The following is a 20,000-nucleotide window of genomic DNA, read 5'->3' on the forward strand; positions in this document are numbered from 1 at the left end:
GTTATTTCACTTTTTTTAAGAAAGTATTATATTGTATTAAGGTAAACTACATATATATATATGAGTACATTGAGGAGCCATCTAGAAAAAAGTGCTAACAAAAATTGGAATACCTAGCCATGAACATAAGGTGCCTAATATCAATGTTCTGCTTATTTTCAAATATTCTCTGGTCCCTTCCTTCACATGACCCAAATGATTGCAGCAGGTATTGTACTCCACAGAGTTCCCCCTCTTCTATTTAAACCCTGAAGCCCCCAATTGTTAAATAGCTGAATTAAGGAGCCAGGTTGACATACTTGCAGATGATAAAAAGATGATCTGAAGCCATATTCCACAGCTGATGAGTGAAACTTCAGAGAAAGAAATTAGATATTGAAGACTCAGTGACAAGTCACACAAAGGCTGCAATTGTACACCGATCCCGGTTCATACCTATCCCAATGAATTTATCAGCAGTAATCGCTTACCAAGGGTAGCATCTAAACTAGGAAAGCTCCTTTGAAAGGTATATATTTACACCAGATTCTTGACCAGGGAAAGGGGTGCTCATATTGCTGCTGAGATAAGAGCTTATACAAGGATTGAACAGAAAATTCTCCTGACCCAAACCATACCTTTTGAAAATCTGCCAAGACATATGATTGAATATTCAGCACCATGTAACAGGCTAACAGCTCTGTAATTGGAGAAATTTCCCAATCATTTAAATTTCTTATATAGGCCCCCATCATACTCCATTCTCACCTATAGCTTTTTTTTCTATTGTGGCTTCCTTGTTGAGAACCAAATTAATAGAGGAAAAGATAGCTGAATCTGCTGCTGTCCATTTATCAGTTCAGAACTGACTTTGTTACCTTTACCGATTTTTTACTTGATTGCTGTATAGAAATCAGAGTAAATTGTTTGGAATGGCTTTCCAAATTGCACAAGGGAGAGAAAGCAGAATATGGGTACCCATTCCCTACCTCTGGACCCATACTTGTTTGTGATTATCTTTCTCCAATAGGTTGAGCTTTGTTTCTTGTTATAACACCAACACCATTTTCCTAGGAGAGTTTTGTTTGCTTTCTTAAGGTTCCTTATCGCCAGTCCACCACATTTCTTGGATGTAGACTTTGCTCCGTTCACCAAGTGGAATTTGTAGCTGTCTTCCAACCAGCCCCCATACGGAATGTTCTCATTCTCCTTTTCTAGGAGTATTGCCACTGAAGAAGGCAACTTAAACAAGAATAAAGGTCACTCTTGCTTAGTGTAAGTTTTCCAGCTTTTGACAAATACCTTACCTTCATAATACCCAATCTTTTGTCAAATCTTCCTATAATGGTTAAATTCCAAATTTTCTTGGAATTGACTTTGGCACCGACAAGCGGCCTCAAATAAATATAGATGACAATACTGCACCCCTTTCTTCAGCCAATTACTCCACCTCTTGCCCTACCATCATGATTTAATTTTTTGCTCTCTTTTTGAAAAAGGTAATATAATGTATTGTATTGACTATCAAATGAGATTGGGAAATCACAACAGATGTGAATTGAAACATAACAGAATATCTGTATCACCCAAGCAACCATATAACACCAGTATGATATCCTTATCCAAAAAAAAAACTGCTATGGCCTATGCTTTTGAACTCCTTATTAGCTTATTCACATAAATTTTTCAGTTGAACATAACTTTCCTTTAGTTTGCTGCCATCACCACCAAATCACTTGATCTGATGTAATCAAACAATCAAGCATTCCTTTCTTCCATATGCACCACAATACAGCCATTGGTGTCAAATTCCAAACAATTTTTCCCCTTTTACTTAATCCTGACATCTACCAGCTTCACCAGAGTTGATTGTGGGAAGCACCCATTCCAGCCAAATGTGTTCCAAGGCTGTGAACCAAATTATGGAATAAAAATCACAATGCAAAAATGGATGATTCACAGATACCTCACAGGGGCACACAACACACAGCCTTAATTGTCCAGCACTTGTATACCTATAGATCTCTATTTATTAGCTTGTCTCTGGTAAAACACTTCCTAAGGGTCATTCTAGCCCTCTTAGGTAAGGAACAAGATTGTGCCTAATACCACGGATGCATAGCATGCAAACCCATAGAAAATCTGCTTGGAAATGCTGGCACTGGATGCAATGATTCTATATGTAACCCAACTTCCCTCTGATGTTAATGTCCTCAACAGACAGCAGCCAGAAATGTTGCAGCACAACCTTCCAATAGGCCCAAACAATTTCCTTTTTATACCAAGCCACATTCAATTCCAGTCTTGTGATCAAGTTAGTCAGCAAAACTAATATCATGTTATAATTGTATTATCTTAGTCGCTCCGTCCCTATCCAAGTCAAGGGTCCCCTTCTTTGCCGATGCCCGCGACATCGCAACTGCTTGGAAGGTATCACTATGACCACTTTGCAGTATTGTTATTCGTTACTCCACAACTAATTGATAGGAATAACTCAGCGAAAAACATTAGCTACTTAAGTTTCTATGTCAATTAAAAGCTTTTGGGTTTCCCACCTTGCTGTCGCAAAAATTATTTCATCACCACTAGTTATCACGAAAACAAAATATTATGTAACCCAAGAGAAATATAGTAAATCCAAAAACCATACCCGCCATTCTACGAGGCAGTCTCTGAAAAAAGAAGACCCTTTGGAAGGCTCCGTTCAATGGGTCGAGACTTCGTAGACGTTTATGTCGATTTCTTCCACTCGTTGGGAGAAAGTCTTGAACTGGAGAAGCAAGTCGAAACCCGAATTGTGAACATTCAGTGGCCAGAAAACAAGTAAAAATAAACATCCAATAATGAAACAACAGCCGTGGGACATTTTCAAATCTGAAAGGAAGGAAAACGAGTACACTTGGACCTGCGTGCCGCAAAACGCTTACGTCCGGGGACTTGTTCAGAGACTTGACAGCCAGAACATGCGAAGGTGGTTAATATACTCGACCTCAGAAAAGTTTATGGTAATCTGCTAATGATAAGAGAAGAGAGAAGCGAAGAAACAACAAGTTTAGTTTCTTCTTTCTCTCCCTTATTTGTTAGAGAAAGGAGTACGAGTCTGAAACTGACAAAAGTTGAATAGAAGCGAACCACCCGCAAGCAAGCACAAGGGCAACTCGACTTAGGGTGTGTGAAGTGTCAGACTCGTGGGCTGTGAATTTGGAGTTGGAGATCGTCTGCGTTTGGACTTTAATAAATTTCTCCAGTCAGTCCAATACGCGCCAAGTCAGATTTATGGTTTTGTAGGGAAAATTTCCATTAGTATCCTCTATTTTGGGTTTTGGGTTGGTACCACTTTCGTCTTCGGACTTTAAAATGTGATAATTCAGTATTGAACTTTCAAAATATAATAATAAATTATCTGTTATTAATTAACTATTAATAACAGATAATAGTTAATTTTCTTTATCAACCATCCAAATCTATTGATAACAAAATTATAGTCCCAAATCCGTCCCTCTTCTATTCAAGAAAAAGTTGGCTGATTCCCTATTCAAATGTAAGAATTTCCGATATTCTTGAATGGAAGAAGCAAGGATTTTGGATTATTAATTTTTTGTTAATGTTTAGATAGTTGATAAAGAAAATTAAATGACACTCGAAGGGTATTTGTGACATTTTTAAATGTCACTTAATGACATGTTAGTTGTTGATTAGACGAATAGGTAATGCAAATATTATCACATTTTGACAGTTTGGGTGTTGAACTCTTGTATTTTGAAGCCAATGACCAAAGTGACACTAAACCCAAAATATAGGGTATTAATCAAGAATTTTCCCTATTTTGTATTTTGTAACTTGCAACATTAGAGACCACACCCAAATTAATTAGGGTTGTGAGATGACTAAGTGGTATAGAATAAGGGTTCATTTGGTTTGTAATGGGAATCGAAATCATAATAAAAAACAAACGGGAAGTAAAATGGAAGTAATCTATTTGCCCTGTTTGTTTGGTTTAGATAGGAATTGAAATAAGTTGGAATTTGATTTTATGAATTTCGATTTGCTCATACAATGAGTGCCTCATACCAAATTCATTGTTCATCGCAGCCATGCATAAAAAAACATCTTCCCGTGAATGATAACATCAAATATAGGAGATGTTCTCAATTCATGGTTGTGATGCGCTATGACTGTGGTGTGGCATGTTTTATGAAGAACAAATGTGGTATCAAATTTCATTCCACCTAGCAAAATAAGGCCCTTCCCTAAATAGAAAAATACCACCAAGAATGAGAATGAGTTTTTCCAATTCTGTTCAACCAAACAATTGGAACAGAAATAACCTATTCCCAATTCCAATTCCCAATTCTAAACCTGTATTTGATGCAAACCAAATGAATCCTATGAATATTAGTAAGCCAGTAGCAAGAGCTTGAAATATGTCAGAATTTGAATTACTAAAACTCCATTTGGCTGCACATAAAATAAAGGCAAATTCACCATTTTCCTAACAAAATCATGTTCAATCAAAAAATTCTAGTGGGCCCCAGCCGAGTATGATAGCTATCCTTAGTCCTACACATATGAAGATAACAATTATCTTAGGTCTCAGCATCACACTTGACACGAAGGTCCTGGCCCGTTAACTTAATCACGCATATTGGACCTTCAAGAAATGCACTACTTAGTAACCGAAACTGAATCGAAATTGATCAGTTAACCATTGGTTTGGTTTGTCGAATTTTTGATTTTTTTATATTTATAATATATAATAATATTATAATTTAAATAATAAATAATATATTATATATTATAGGTATATAATGCATATTCATTAATTTATAATACATATAAAATATAAACAATGTATTATACATAAATATATATAAAATTATATGTATACCGGTCGGTTTGGTTAACCATCAATTTTACTATTAGTTAACCAAAACCAAACCAGTACCTTCATTTTTTTAAAATATCAAATTGAAACTCAAATCAATCAGTTTGACAATTTGGTACAACTTGTCTCACCCTTATCAAGCATAGCCAAATTGTGCCAAGAATAATCTCAAATTATTAAACCAATACTTGAAGAAGTACGACCGGTTGTGCCATCCATATGTTTAGCTTTCTAGTAATGGTTTAGGCCATGTAGAAACTGTGTTTAAAGGGGATATCTCAGCATTAATTAAGATTAATGAGGTGCCAAACCTTTTTTCTTTGAAGGGCTACACGGCAGAAGTGCTACCAAAACCATAACCCCCCGACCCAAGTGTAAGAGGCAGTAGCTTACTAACTAGCTTATTAACATATTGGACACCAAACCAATTAAATGAAGTACGAGGAAGCTATTGATTGGGTGAGTAATTTGTATAGTTGCTCCTCAAACAGGCCGAGCGTAGATCTTGTGCCAACAAAATTTGTTCTAACACCATCACCATACATCTCATACATAATAGCTACGTCACTATGGTGGGCCCTGGTTCCCTCATATGTAAATGTATGCCCTTAGCTCTAATCAAAATGTACATTATGATATTTATTGTAAATGAATAAAGTACATATTTGATTCGTGTTTATTGCGTGCCAGATTCTGTGTAATACCCTTAAACTTGACACGTTGTATAACTTTGTGTGCTTTAGTTTCCAAGTCTCACAACCGTTTGATAAATTACTTGTGAAGATTTATCTTGCCAAAGGTTAAAATGGTATCCTGCCGAAGTTGGTTGCCGTGGGGCTACCTAACTGTCAGATAAGACTTGAGGTACATGCAATGTAAAGTTCTTGAAACAACTACAAACCGGATTCAAATTTCATCTATTTATATCTTGGATGGAAATTGATTGTTAAAACTCTAAAAAATATTTCAATTTCCCAAATGATCTCTTAATTAAGAAACCTTATTGTATATATTTTAGTGGCGAATTGAAGAGACACTTGCCCATGCTGCACGGCAAGTGGGAATATAGAGTCATGGTGGGTTTACATTTAAAGCTAAAAGATGTAGACACTCACCATCTAGAAATTAGTAAAATAAAAAAGACCATCACTTATTTTTTTCGGGTAGTGTGATAGAGAGACATCTACCAAAAATAAAGTTTGGGGGTTAAAATAAAAAGAACAAAACATTGATCTACATCTACTGACCAGAGTGGAGCGGCATCTAGAAGAATTAAAAAAAAAAAAAAAGATTGATACACTTATCAGAGATGGAGGCATCTAGAGATGATTCTATGGTCAGTGGTTAAATTTCCCGATCCACCAGCTAAGAATAAGATTCTCGGTCTCTTCAATAGTGTCTCAATCTTTCCAAATCGTTTCGAGGGTCCCTTCCCGTCTTTCCAAGGTCCCGGTCTCTCTCTCTGCAACGAACAAAGACTCAAACCTCAATAAGATGTCCAATAATGTAGTGCACGACAAAGTAAAAAAGATTTTGATTGGTTCATGAACCTGACAAGAAATCTCTCCCAAGTCCCAACTTTGAAAATTTGAACCAAATAGTCATTTGAATAAGAGAATTTAAATAATGAACAATGGATCAAAATCGAACCCTTTTAGTTTCAAACAAGGAAGGCAATGTACGGATTGACAACCTTTGCACACACGACAAAGTTGGTTCAGAAAGAGAACATTCTATAAATAATGGATGTGTAAGAACCCTAGCTAGGTTCTTGTTTATTAATATTCATTGGCCAGGAAATTCAACCAACAAAATAATTTGTCCAAATTATTCAATATTTGGTCAATGAGTGATGACAAGAGGGGTTGCTTGTCAATGGACGGAAAAAGTTTTATGAAAAGCAAGAAATTTTTGAGAGATGAAATTTCAACGTACCAAATTTCTACTTATGACCCATATCGTTGTTTCTACTGATCCATTCTCATTGTTGGAATGGGTCAACTGAAAGCTCTCCTACCAAGAAGTTTCACATGCATAATCATAATAGTAGGGCTGTTTAGGGGTTGGGTTGGTTGGTTTATTGAGGTTTTTTCAATCGACCTGGTCGGGTTACTTGAGATGAAAATGGAAGGACCTGGTCGGTTTGAGTCAGGTAGGTTGGTTTTGGCTTTAGGCTCATCCATGCCCCCATGGCCACCTAGTTTTCTAGAAATATATTTAAAATTGAAATATATATTTTAGATATATATATATTTTTGGAATATATATATATATATATATATATATATATATATATATTTAAAACTAGAATATATATTTTCTGAAAATATATATCTAACATATTTCATAATATATATTTTTTAGATATAGATATTGGAATATATATTTTCAGATATTTCAATTTTTGTTAAGTAGGAACTAAATCGGTTACAGTTCAGGGTCAATTTCGATTTTTTACACAAGAAAACCAAAAATCCGCCCAAACTCATTCATTTATAAATTTATACAAGCGGAGACCGAACCGGTGCTAATGAAAACCAGGCTGACTCAGGTTGAGTCTTGTTATGAACAGCCCTACATAATCGGTAGTCGGTTCTTTCATTGACCTTTAATTTGTTTATCCTATGTCAGCGAGTCAATAACTAAATCTAGCTTCATTGAGTGTGTGTGATTAATGAATATCAGGTAACAAGGCTCAAAGCAATGTACCAGAAAAATAATCTAAATCATCTGAATTCCGGAGCAAGGTTAAGTATCAATACTTTTCATACTTTTTGGTACCCAACCAAAGTTTACTTTAATCTAAATTCTTATATTTATTTATTTTTGTTTGCTAATTTGACAAGGAACCTGTTTATCACTTTAGAATTTCCAAATAATTGAGATGAACTGATCTTGTTAGATATTGGTAACCTGGAAACTAATTAATGAATATACATTCGTGGGTGCCGAATATATTTGATATTTTGGACATTTCTATTATCTTAGAATGACAAAAAAGTGGTAAATTAAATGAAAATATATATTCTCCCTCTAAAAAAGTTGTAATTATATGATTCTTCCGTCATATCTTGCAGTCAAAACATTCATGGTCAATTAAATGACATGATTAACAACCTTTATTTATTTTTAATAATTGGATTAAATACACAAATTCATTGAATAGGAAGTAAAAGCATTTTATAATTAAAAAAAAGCAAGTAACATGTTTAACAAGCAACCATGGGAGGTTTGGAATAAGATAGCTGGAATCAAGTAATTAATGGAGCTAAATTACTGCATATCCAGACCGAGAGGCTGTTCCAGCATGTGGTGTTTGTCTTCAATCCGCTGCCTGTATAAAATGTTAAAGAATTAGTTACATGAATGTTTTAGCATAAATGAACAAATTTTTTTTTACAATAATAAAAAAATTATATACTAAAGGATACAATATGAACAGTAATAAGGTGAATACAGTCAAAAAATCAAAGGAGAGGAGAAAGGAACTACACCTCCTGAAAACGGCCAGAATTAAGATTTAAGTTTTAAGGCTTTAAGCTATATGAACAAATCTATTTATTATTTTTTCTAGAGATAAATGAAAAGTTTATAGAATAAAATTAGGAAAAGGTAAGATTAACTTTGACCAAAAGTGTCCAACAAAGCCACATTTCTATTGATAACATAAATGAACAATAAATAAATCTCCCTTGGTTAATTCAAGAAAGATTTTTGTTAAAATAAACCTATAGAAAATGTTTTTATGATTGTCAGAATTTTCAAGGGAGATTTTTGTATTTTGCCCCCGAGAATTGTAGTCATACTCGTTTGGCTTTAAACCAAACAAAAACAATCAATTATGAGTAGTGTTTTAACCAACCTTATGCTGTTAACAAGTCAATCATATCTTCCTTCACCATGATGATTTTCCCATTTGGATTATTTATTTAATCAACTTAAGAAGATATATACATGAACCTAGAAGATTAAGAACCATATGATTTACGCGGTTACAGGGCCATGACTCAAAATATACATGATATATAAGATCAAATCATTATGCAGCAAAGTTACAAAATTCACATGGGCGATTTATAATAAATTCATTTGACTAGTAACTCTCGCCTCACCCATCTCTCACCCATGTGCAATACTGCCAATCCGGATGAGATGAGCCGGAGACAAAATCATGTGTAAGATACATATAATGTTCACGTTACGGTCTATTAGACCAAGTTATGATCTACCAAACTTATAAAAGAAGTCATGGTCTATTAAAAATTCTGACCTATAAAGAATTTGGATATGTAATGTAAGCTCCCAAGTTACAAACTCACAGTGACAGTCATAGCAGCTCTCTTCGTGCATCATATATCTCGGAACTGCCCTACCCTCGCTCCTTTACAACCCCATTTCATTTGATTCACAGAAGTCTCTCTTAGCTTCTTTATAGCGGTCTTTGCTGGAGAACTCAACCGTTCTTGTAAGTTGTAACACACTGACAGAGTTCCTGTTTATTGTAAGACACTAAACAGAGTCCCAAGAATCCAAATTGCCCGAAGAATTGCTCAAAAATCAGCTCTGTCCTCTATCAATTTATACTCTATCTTGTACAGAAGGAGCAACCCATCCGAGCTCTGGGTGAGTTTTTTGATCCGCCGCATATTCGAACTTCGGTGAGTCTGGCCGTTGATCATATTCAATTATTTATTTTTATTTTTTCTGGGTTTGTTGTTTCTGTCACTTTTATTTCTGGGTAAGTGATACTTTGTTGTTTTTGTGAGGTGCTTTGTATTTATTTATTTTTCTGCCTTTTTTTGGTCAACAAGCGACATATTTCTATTAGTTGATGATGGGAGTTATTTATATTTTCTTGAAAGCATTTTTTTGTTCTTAATTGGTTCCACTCCTTTTATATGCAAATGAGCAAGACCGCAACAAGTGTGATTGTGACATTCATATGTTTGGAGACTTGTCAAAAGTTCAGTTGGTGAAGACCGTATCTTTTCCCCATCCTTATGCTTCTCTGGTCTTCGATTTTTCACGTGTAAGTTTGTATGCTTTGACGGTTGAACCTTCGTAAGTGTTCGATCTGCATGGGAATTGTATGATTACCTGTTTAAGATTGTGTTCTTCCTGCTTAGTGATCACACATATCTATATCTATATATTTTCTCAAATCTTGACTTGACAAAAGCAATATAATTCAATCAAATTAAGGAATTGTCTTCATTTGTGCAGAGGAGGAGTAGGCCTACAACATCTTTACAGTTTCGAGTTTATTATATGTTATATTTACTGAGTCTGAATTCGGTTCCAGTAATAGACAAGTATACATATGACTTCTTTTGGAACAAGTAAAATGAGAAGATCTCTGAAGGAGTTATCCCGAGCAATGCTAACCTGTCTATGTACTTGATGGATGATGGGTGAGTACCGCAATAAGACATATTGAGTCACAAATGCTATAAAAGGAGACATGCACACTATAAGGAGGTTGAAAAAGAAAAATTGCTGTATGGATGCTAGTGATTTCTGCAATCAAATATTCAGCGAATTGCCATTTCTTCTTCATCATGTTTGGATCCGAGAGAAGACCACTAACCCTATCAATCATGGATATGATATTATATCTAATTCAATAGTGGTGTCATGGTCTGTGATCCACTGATTTAACCATATCAGAATTCAGAACTTGGCATATTTCTTAGTTCCCCTGGTACCAATGGCTGTGAGAATGTGATTCGAGGTGTAAGAGCGGCCACTTTCTGCAAAAGAAATGCCAAAGGTTAGACTCTATCCATCTTACCCATCTGAAGACCCCGTGACTGGGACCAATAACAATATCTAACGGCCTTTTGTGTAAACCTAACAAATTCGAATAGCTGCACCACTTATTTTGCTTGACCAACTTCGGTTTAAGGAGATAAAGTGAAGGACATCAGAGGGACAACAAATGACATTAGAGATATATATGAGCTCTCTAACATATTGACTTCTAAGTAAGCATGCATATGAAGAAGATATGTGGAAATCTACTGTATTCCCTAAAAAGTTTAGTAGCTTGATCGTGACGTCAAGCCTTTAGCTTAATTGTTTTTCCCGCTTCATTGCAACATTTTAACCTTAAGTTGCAGTTTTTATAATTTGCTTAATTAATTTTATCCCAATATCTTTTCAAAGCTTACTATCAGGGTTTTCTTCCTTTTTTTAATTGTAAATTCTTTATTTGTTAGGTTTATTTAAGTCTATATACTATGGATCTCCAATTTAATTACTTTTGATTCTTATTCTGTTAAAAAAATTCATTTTGTCTAAAGTATTTTACATTTTTTTTAATCATTACAGGGAACCAGCTATATATCAGTTTTCAAATGGCTCTCATCTTTGTCATATCAATCACCTCAAGACCCAGGCCTTTTTAGGGATCAAGTCCAATTGGTAAAGAGAAAGGAACTATGACCGTTACGAGATTGTCCCAAATAGGATTCACTATCATTTGAGAAGACAGGTTTTCTTACTATCGTAGAATGCGACATGCAATCCTAGCCCAAAAAAATAATGGGATAATATTGGTGGGTGTAGCGGGCCCCTCTGGGGCTGGGAAGACTTTGTGTTCACTGAGAAGGTACTCAATTTTATCCCAGCATTGCTGTCATATCGATGGACAACTACAATGATTCAAGTCGTATTGTTGATGGAAACTTTGATGGTAACTCATTTTGGTATTGGACTCCTTTATATAACCCTTTAAATAGAATCGGTATTTTATACTGCTATTTACTATTTTTTGAACAGAAACTTTCTTATGGACATTTATATTTGTTAAGAATCTATTTGTTTCCTTTTTTAAAGTGTTTAGACTTCTTTTGAATAATTCTCTCTTAAGAAAATATAGACTAGGCATTGGTTATCAAAAAAGAAAAAGGTAAAAGTAGATTCTATGTTGATATCCATTTTAACCATGTTAAGCTTCCTAGGGGTGCAAGTCAGGCGGGTTGGTCGGGTTTATGGTCAACCCAGTCTCAACCCCGAAAATTGGGCTTAAGGCCTAAGCCCGAGGTTGACCTGATTTTCCCAACCTGAGCCCATCCTGCATTGTAATTTGATGCACTTGGGTTGACTTGGGCCCAGTATGGTTGGTCAATGGACCACTCTAAAAATTTATACATGTATGTATGCATTTATGCAATTATGTATACATATATGTATTTTTTTTGGTAAAACATGTATGTATATATGTAAATATGTATGCAAAAATTTACATATATACATATGTATGTATGAATGTGTATAGTTGGACTGGGTTTGGGTTGGGTTCGGGCTACGTAAGACTAGCCCAGGCAACAAAAAAAACCTAATCTTGGGCCTTGCCCAGCCTAAGGACCAAAAATCCAAGCCTAAACTTCCTAGGAATCCTTTAGAAACTAAGAATACAAATACAAGCAAGAGGTCAACTTAAAAGTTAAGAAATGCTTCAGCTTGATTCATATTCTAACAAAAAACTATATTTCTTTTAAAGGGACCAATCCTTTACCCCTCAATTACAATTTGGGGAAGAACATAAATTCTTGTGATTTGCATATCCAGTGGTCAATTATAAAATGAAAATTTGGGTTATTAGGAAGCATAATTCTTTTTTGAGTTGGAGTTGAAGATTTCAATTGAACAAGTATGAATAAAAGATCCATGGATGATGAAGTTTATTTCTAATTGTTGTAGATAAGGGCAGATTTTGGCCCTACAGTAAAATGTGACACATGGCACCTCGTGGACTAAGTATGGCCTCCAGGGCAGCGGCTTCGCCACAGGCAGCTCGCGCGCGGCGTGAGACGGCTCGCCATAGGCAGCTCGCCACGGGCAGCAGCTCGCCATAGGCAGCTTGCGCATAGGTAGTAGCTCGCCATAGGCAGCTCGCCACAGGCATAGGCAGCAACTCGCCATAGGCAGCTTGCCATAGGCGCCATGGGCAGCTCGCCATCACGTCGCCCTAGGCAGCTCGTCACTTGTAGAGAAGCTCGGTACAGGATGATTTGGCGTATCGCAGGAAGATCTCCTGCCTGACGACCTGGCCTAAACTGACCCGTCGGGCGCATCCGCGCCGACCTTGACAACCTGGCCCAACACCGACCACCGCTGACGCAGGGCGCTGCCCTGCGCTGACCAGGCGCCGACCTGGCCAGCCCTGAGCACAAGCGCCAGCCTGACGACCTCGAGGAGTTCACCACACCGTACCCTGGTTCTGACGGGATGTGACGAGTCTTACCGTTTGGAAGCTTTTCACCCACCTAACACCGCGAGGAACCCGATATAAAGACCTCACCCAAAGGGAAGGAAGGAAAAAATGTGGAGGTAATCCCTGCTCTCTAGCTCTTTCGTTTCTCCAATGTTTCAAAGCTTCTCTACAATCAGAGTGCTAACTTAAAACGTCAAAGCCCTACCGGGATACCGAGTATCTGGATCTAGGTCTCGCAGGTCCCTCAGCTCCCGCCACATACAAAGAGGAGTAAAAATGGAGTTCTCGCGGGTACTTCAGCTCTCGCCGCCTACGAGCCGAGTGCCTTTCGTTTGATGATGAGTGAGAGGAAGACATTTTAACAAGCTTAAAAATTTATTAACCACTACATCCATCATTCAACCACCCAATCGTTCCTTTGAAAATGCATGACGGATGAGACAAATAGGGGCTGTTCTAGGGCAGCGAATAAATGGGAAGAGCCATGTCATTCACTATGTTCCAAAACATAATGCTGCACAGAGCAATTACACAACCACTGAAAAAGAGCTCTAGCTATTGTGTTTGACAAATTTAGGTCATATTCTTTGGCTCTAAGGTGATTGTTTTTTTTGACAATGCAGCTTTGAGATACATACTAGCAAAGAAAGTAAAACCGAGCTAATAGTGATACTCTTGCTCCCAAGAGTTCGATCTAGAAATCAAGGATTCGAGGGACTAAAATTCGGTGGTAATTGAAAGACGATGACTCCTCTCCCATCTATGAGTTGTTTCCTGATGAGCAACATGAGAGGTATGACTCCATGGTATGCTGACATTGTGAATTACTTGGTCATGGGAATTTTGCCTAATGACCGTAGTAAACCCATAAAGAATAAAATCAGGTATGAGGCAAAATATTATGTATGGGATGAACCCTACCTATGGAAATTTTGTTCTGACCAAATGATTAGGAGATGTGTCCCTGAGGAGCAGATGTCGATTCTAAGGTTTTGTCATAATTACGCTTGTGGGGGCCATTTCAGCCAAGAGAGGACTGCTCGAAAAGTCTTGGAATATGGGCTGTATTGGGCCACCCTATTTAGAGATGCCTACTTGTTTTGTAAAAACTGTGAAAGATGTCAACAAACAGGTACACTATCTCGCAGGAATGAGATACCAAACCCATTCTTATATGTGCGATGTTTGATGTTTGGGCATTGATTTCATGGGACCTTTCCCCCCCTCTTGTGGTTTTTCTTACATACTTTGGCATGGATTATGTCTCAAAATGGGTGGAAGCCAAAGCCACCAAAACTGATGATTCTAAATGTGTTGTAGGGTTTATAAAGTCTAACATCTACAGTAGGTTTGGCATTCCTTCGAGCCATCATAAGTGATCAAGGGACCCATTTTTGCAATCAAACAATTGAACCTTATTGAGAAGATATGGGCTGCATTGAATTGCCACTGCTTATCACCCCTAACAGACAACTAAAATTCCCAATCAGAGGTAAACCTATCTTGGAAAAGACAGTAAATATAGGAAGGAAGGATTGGAACCTTACGTCTAGATGATGCTCTCTAGGCATATTGGACAGCTTACAAGACCCCAATAGGTATGTCCCCTTATAGGTTAATTTTTGGCAAATCTTGCCACTAGCCGGTGGAAATTGAACATAGGGCCTATTGGGGCAGTCAAGCAATGCAACATGAATATGGAGAAGAAGAAAGCGAGCTCCCTGGAAGAGTTGAGGTTAGAGGCATATGAGAATTCAAAAATACAAAGAAAGACCAAATCGTTCCTTTGACAATGCACTCTTAAGAAAACAATTTAAAATTGGACAAAGGTCTTATTGTATAATTCTCGACTTAAACAAATTTGCCAGCTCTGGGAGCAACCCATTATGTTTAGTTAATTTGTTATTTTGTTTGGTTTTGATTTTTGTGTTTGCCACAGGAACCCAACAACAAACAGGAAGTGCCCCCAACGTCTGATGAAAATTTGGGATAACTTACCTTCTTAAAATTTCTGCTCCTAAAAACTTATACTTGAACGATTTCCAACTTATAGAAATCATGTGCTTAGGCTGAATAGATAAGATAGGATGCAAGCATGACTAACTGAAGTCTTCTTTGGCTGCATATGGTACCTCATGATTTTAATCGATAGAATAGGCAACCTATAAGGGTTTGAATTAATTTGGCATAATTATATCTCAAACATGGGTTGATTATTCTAGAACTTGCTGTGTTAGGCATATGAGGACCACGATCAATGAATTCATGAATCAGGCAGTGAAACCCTGTGATTCTTGTGAAAAAAAAATCGTGACTAGTGTGAGATGGAGCATAAAATGCACTCACACAAGGTAATGAGGCATAAAGCACTCACCCTAGTACCCAACCCCCTTTCTATGCCTAGGAATTCACACTAAGTGGTAGAGATGTGAATCATAGCAAGCTTATGGCAATAAGCACACCTTGTTTTTATTCAAAGGAAACATGCATCTACACAAATTGGTTTGTTAAAAGCAATGAGCACCCGTGCAGTCCAAGGAGTTTCAGCCTTGGAAGGCTTGTCTCCTTGACTATCGATTTAACTTGGGACCATGAGGAATGGTGATTTGTGATCACTCTTGGACAAGGAGGGATAAGAGATGAAAAGGGAAAGGTTACCAAGTCTGAACTAAAGCATGCGATGAACCAGGCCTCATGTAGAGAAAAAGAAATATTGAAAATCAGTAGTTGTTTTATTTTGTGAGTTTTTGTTGCCGAGGACGAGCAAAGTTTGAGTATTTGGGGAGGATTTGGATAGAACTGAAAAGAACCCTATTTTGTCCCCTAATTTTCATATTTTTCATTATTTTAACACTTAAATGCACTCATTACTCTTGTATTTCAATTTCGGCAATAAAGGCGGCCTGGAACGTGCAATTCGGGCGATTTGCACAGTTTCGGCGATAGTAAGTGATCTAGGCCTAACTCACGATTCCGGACTCCGAATTGGGAAATTCAAGAAGCATTTAAAGAAAAACGAAAGGCCCACAACTTTTATGTTTTGAGCATTGGCTGGGTTCCAGTGCACATCAGTACGCAACCAGGCCCCGAAGTCGGAGCAAGGCAACCCGACAACCAGGCCCATTTAACAGCTGAATCCCAACTGGCAAAGAATCCTCAAAGCGCCAAGTCACAAGAAGCCTAACTCGGATACAAGAGTCTAGAGTCCTAATTCAAATGTAACACTCCAAGAGGAGGAGACCTTATTAGATCTAAACTAAATGTGATCCTTATAAGGATAAGAAGGTTGGGGATTGAGATAAGAGATAGGATAGGATTAGTTCAAAGAAGATAAGATCAAAACTCCCTAAAGTCAAGATGATCTCCTAGAAGAAGTTGGAAAACAGCCATCTCCTTTGGCTGTGTGAAGAAGGGGGGCCGAACCAGCTCTAACATCACTCCTCCAAGATCCAAGAGATCATCAAGAGGCCGACTCTAGAAGGTAGATTCGGCTGTGAAGCATGGAGATTGCGCAGATCATGAGTAGTTAAGCTTCTTTTCTGGTTCAAGGGGGAGGTTTTGATTGTAGTTGTGAGGTTCTATATTGTACTTATTTTTCTTTCTTTCTAATTCAAGTATTCATTGAACCTTATGCATATTTTTATTGGACATTGATATTAATTAGTTTGACAACTGAATTAATGTTGATTTTCTTATTGCTATCCATGATTCCGGTGATCCGTAATTGTCATGAATAATGGTACAAGTAGCAATTAGATCTTTTTGGGTCAATTGTTCATAAACAGCCTTTGACCAACGTTTTATCATGGTTCAACCTAAAGGAATCGATGGAACAAAATTAAAATAGTTGACTATCTCAATTATTGTTATTTTGGTTTAACTGTTTTCACAAATCTTAATGCTATCATTGTTTAACATGGAACGCTACTCGTACCCAGTTGAGTGGTGATAAGTGTTGATTGAAGTGTGGGTTTGGTCAACTAAATTAGGAAAACACAAGGGTCTGTATGGCTCTGTCTAAAGTGTAAAAATGCTTGAATTACAAGAATGCTGAATTGTACCTAGGATCGATAACCGTTCGAACCCTTGAACCAGAATTCGGTAAGACTTGATTTTTCTCTTGTTTGTTTAAGTGCTTTCTAATTATTTTAATTCTAGTTATTAAATTTCCTCACTCAATTATAGTATCCATTGGGCTAAGAGGTTACTGATTTGCTCCCTGTGGGATTCGACCTAGTACCACTTTTACTGCAAATATTTTTGTGGGACTAGTACTAATTTTGAGGGCTTCGACAAACACGTCACAGTCTGAAAAAAATTTTATCAACCCCTAATCCTCCACCACACTTAAGATATACATTGCCCTCAATAGTGGAATATGCATAACAATAACAAGGAGAGAGATTTAGAGGACTTCCCTGAATGCCTCATTGAGATCCTACAGATGTGAGATACGAGAGAAAAAAAAACACTCATAAGAGATAAAAAAAACTCAACAAAACAAACAACTAAACTAAATGGGTTGCCTCCCACAAGCACTCTTTTTAAGTCGTGAGCTTGACTTTCACCCTGCTTTCATGGTGGTTTGAAAGAAGAATGGACCCATGGTAGTGGGTTGTTCTCCTTGAATTTACCTTGAATGTACTACCATCATCATTATGCAGTTCAATTGCTCCATAAGGGAATACCTTCACCACTACAAAAGGGTCCCACCACTTGCATCAATTTTCCAGGAAATAGTTTCACGAGATTGAAGAGCAACACCTTATCTCCTTCCTTGAACTCCTTCCCAGCAATTTGAGAGTCATGCCATGCCTAGACTCTCTTGTAAGTGTGGCATTCTTCATAAGCTTGATTCCTCCATTCTTCTAACTCGTTGCATTGAAGTTTCCTTGCATCACCTGCATTGCTCAATTCAAAATTCAAAAATTTGCGCCGTCAAGCATTATGTTCCAACTCAATGGGTAGATGGCATTCTTTGCCAAAAACTAATTGGTAGGGAGACATACCCAATTGGGGTTTTAAATCCGCCTCGGTAAGCCCAAAGTGCATCATCTAACTCACAGCCAATCTCTACTGGATGTGGTGACCGCCTTTTTGTAAAATACTTACTTAGTTCCCTATTAGAGACTTCTACTTGGCCGTTGGTCTAAGGGTGGTAAGGGGTTGCAATTTGGTGTGTAACACCATATTTATTTAACAGTTGTTCAAATTGTCTATTGTAGAAATGCTTCTCCCCCATCACTTATGATGGCTCGCGGTGTTCCAAAACGGGGACACAGGGATCCTGAACTTTTTCATAAATTTAATAACAACTCGAGCATCATTAGCAGGTAGGCACATGCTTCCACCCATTTGCTCACATAATCCATAGCCACAAGTATATAAGAATTATTAACAGATTTGGAAAGGGTCCCATGAAAATCGATGCCCCATACATCAAATATTTGGCAGACAAGATGTTTGCTTAAGGGCATCTCATTTCTTGGAAGATGTATTTATCCTTTGGCAATGATCGCAAGCACTTACATATGCAAAGACATCCTTGAAGAGTGATGGCTAAAGCAAACCACTTTGGAGAATTTTTTAGGCCGTTCTTGATGCTCCATGGTGACCTCTGAAGGGATAGGATATCCATCACATGGACGCCTAAAGAATTGCAATAAGGGGGCGAATTTCATAAAAATTTTCTCTCCCTTCGACTAGGAATCGAATTCCCTATTTAGAAAATCATATTTTCAAGGATCATTCTTGAACCATAAACTGAACCAGATCTGAACCAAAACGAATAAAGAGGGATTATACCTGATACGACAAATATATTCCCAACGGAGGTGTTCACGCCCAAGGAAGGATCCAAAATCTACTCCCACTGAAGATGGCGCAGTGTAGGGTGGAGCAGAATCAATAGTGCTTTTTTTACATAGTTAAAACTGCTATGGGCCTGAGGATTGACATTTAATTAAATGGTTAATACGACCCAACCTATAAAGGCCCAGTTTTACATAGTTAAAACTGCTAAAAGCCCACTTCAAAGGATAAAGCTATATGGGCCGAACTGGGAAACCCTAATTCAGCCCAAATACCTAGATAATATTAATGGTTAATATTATGGATTTTTTAACGGGCTTCCAAAGGGCCTTATAGATAATTAACTGGTTGGATCAATTTATCCCTGCATGAGATGTTTGGATGTGTGATGTGTTGTGTACATGGTCCATAATTGCTTTGCCCATGCTCATTCGGAGGATCGCTATTACGCACGCCATGGATGAATGCACATCATTGCCATGGTGTCCCTTCTGGTCATTGGATGACCGCCCTCAGTGGTGGGCCCCACACCTCATCAAGAGGTTCATGCGAGACCCTAGCCGATTTAAGGCCCACCAAAATCTGACTTTACGAAAGTCAGTGGGAGCCACTTTGGTTTGACCTAAATGAAACTAGGGCGTAATTGATTGTTCCCTATTCCTAATATGGATTGCAAGTGATAGCAAAATTCAAATGATTTCTTCTAAAGGCCTTCCATCATTAGCATAAGGATGGGTCCTTCAGTAATGAGGAAACGACCAGAAAATGGGCTATCTAGTTGCTGTTGGGCTTGTCTGAGTGTTTCATAAGATGATAAGGGCGTCATAGACCGATGTGGGAGGGGCTTCACCAGAAAATGCGAACTCTATAACGGTGCCCTTGGCGTTCACGAATATGATGGGTAAGCACTCACTAGATAGAAAGGTTTACCTAAAAATGGCATTGAACCTTGTCTAACAGAGGCCAAAGGAAAAACTCATATGATGAGTGGATATGATCCTTCACAGAAAGGTGGTGGGGTTATGCAGCTTGATACAGTTGGCTCCATGCATATCAGTCCCACATTTCCAGAGACAACCCTGTTAGACAGTTTTGTATGCCCTTAGC

The sequence above is a fragment of the Nelumbo lutea genome, chromosome 2 (genome assembly GCF_056320005.1).
Source record: "Nelumbo lutea isolate HS-2025 chromosome 2, American lotus-T2T, whole genome shotgun sequence".
NCBI classification, from domain to species: domain Eukaryota; kingdom Viridiplantae; phylum Streptophyta; class Magnoliopsida; order Proteales; family Nelumbonaceae; genus Nelumbo; species Nelumbo lutea.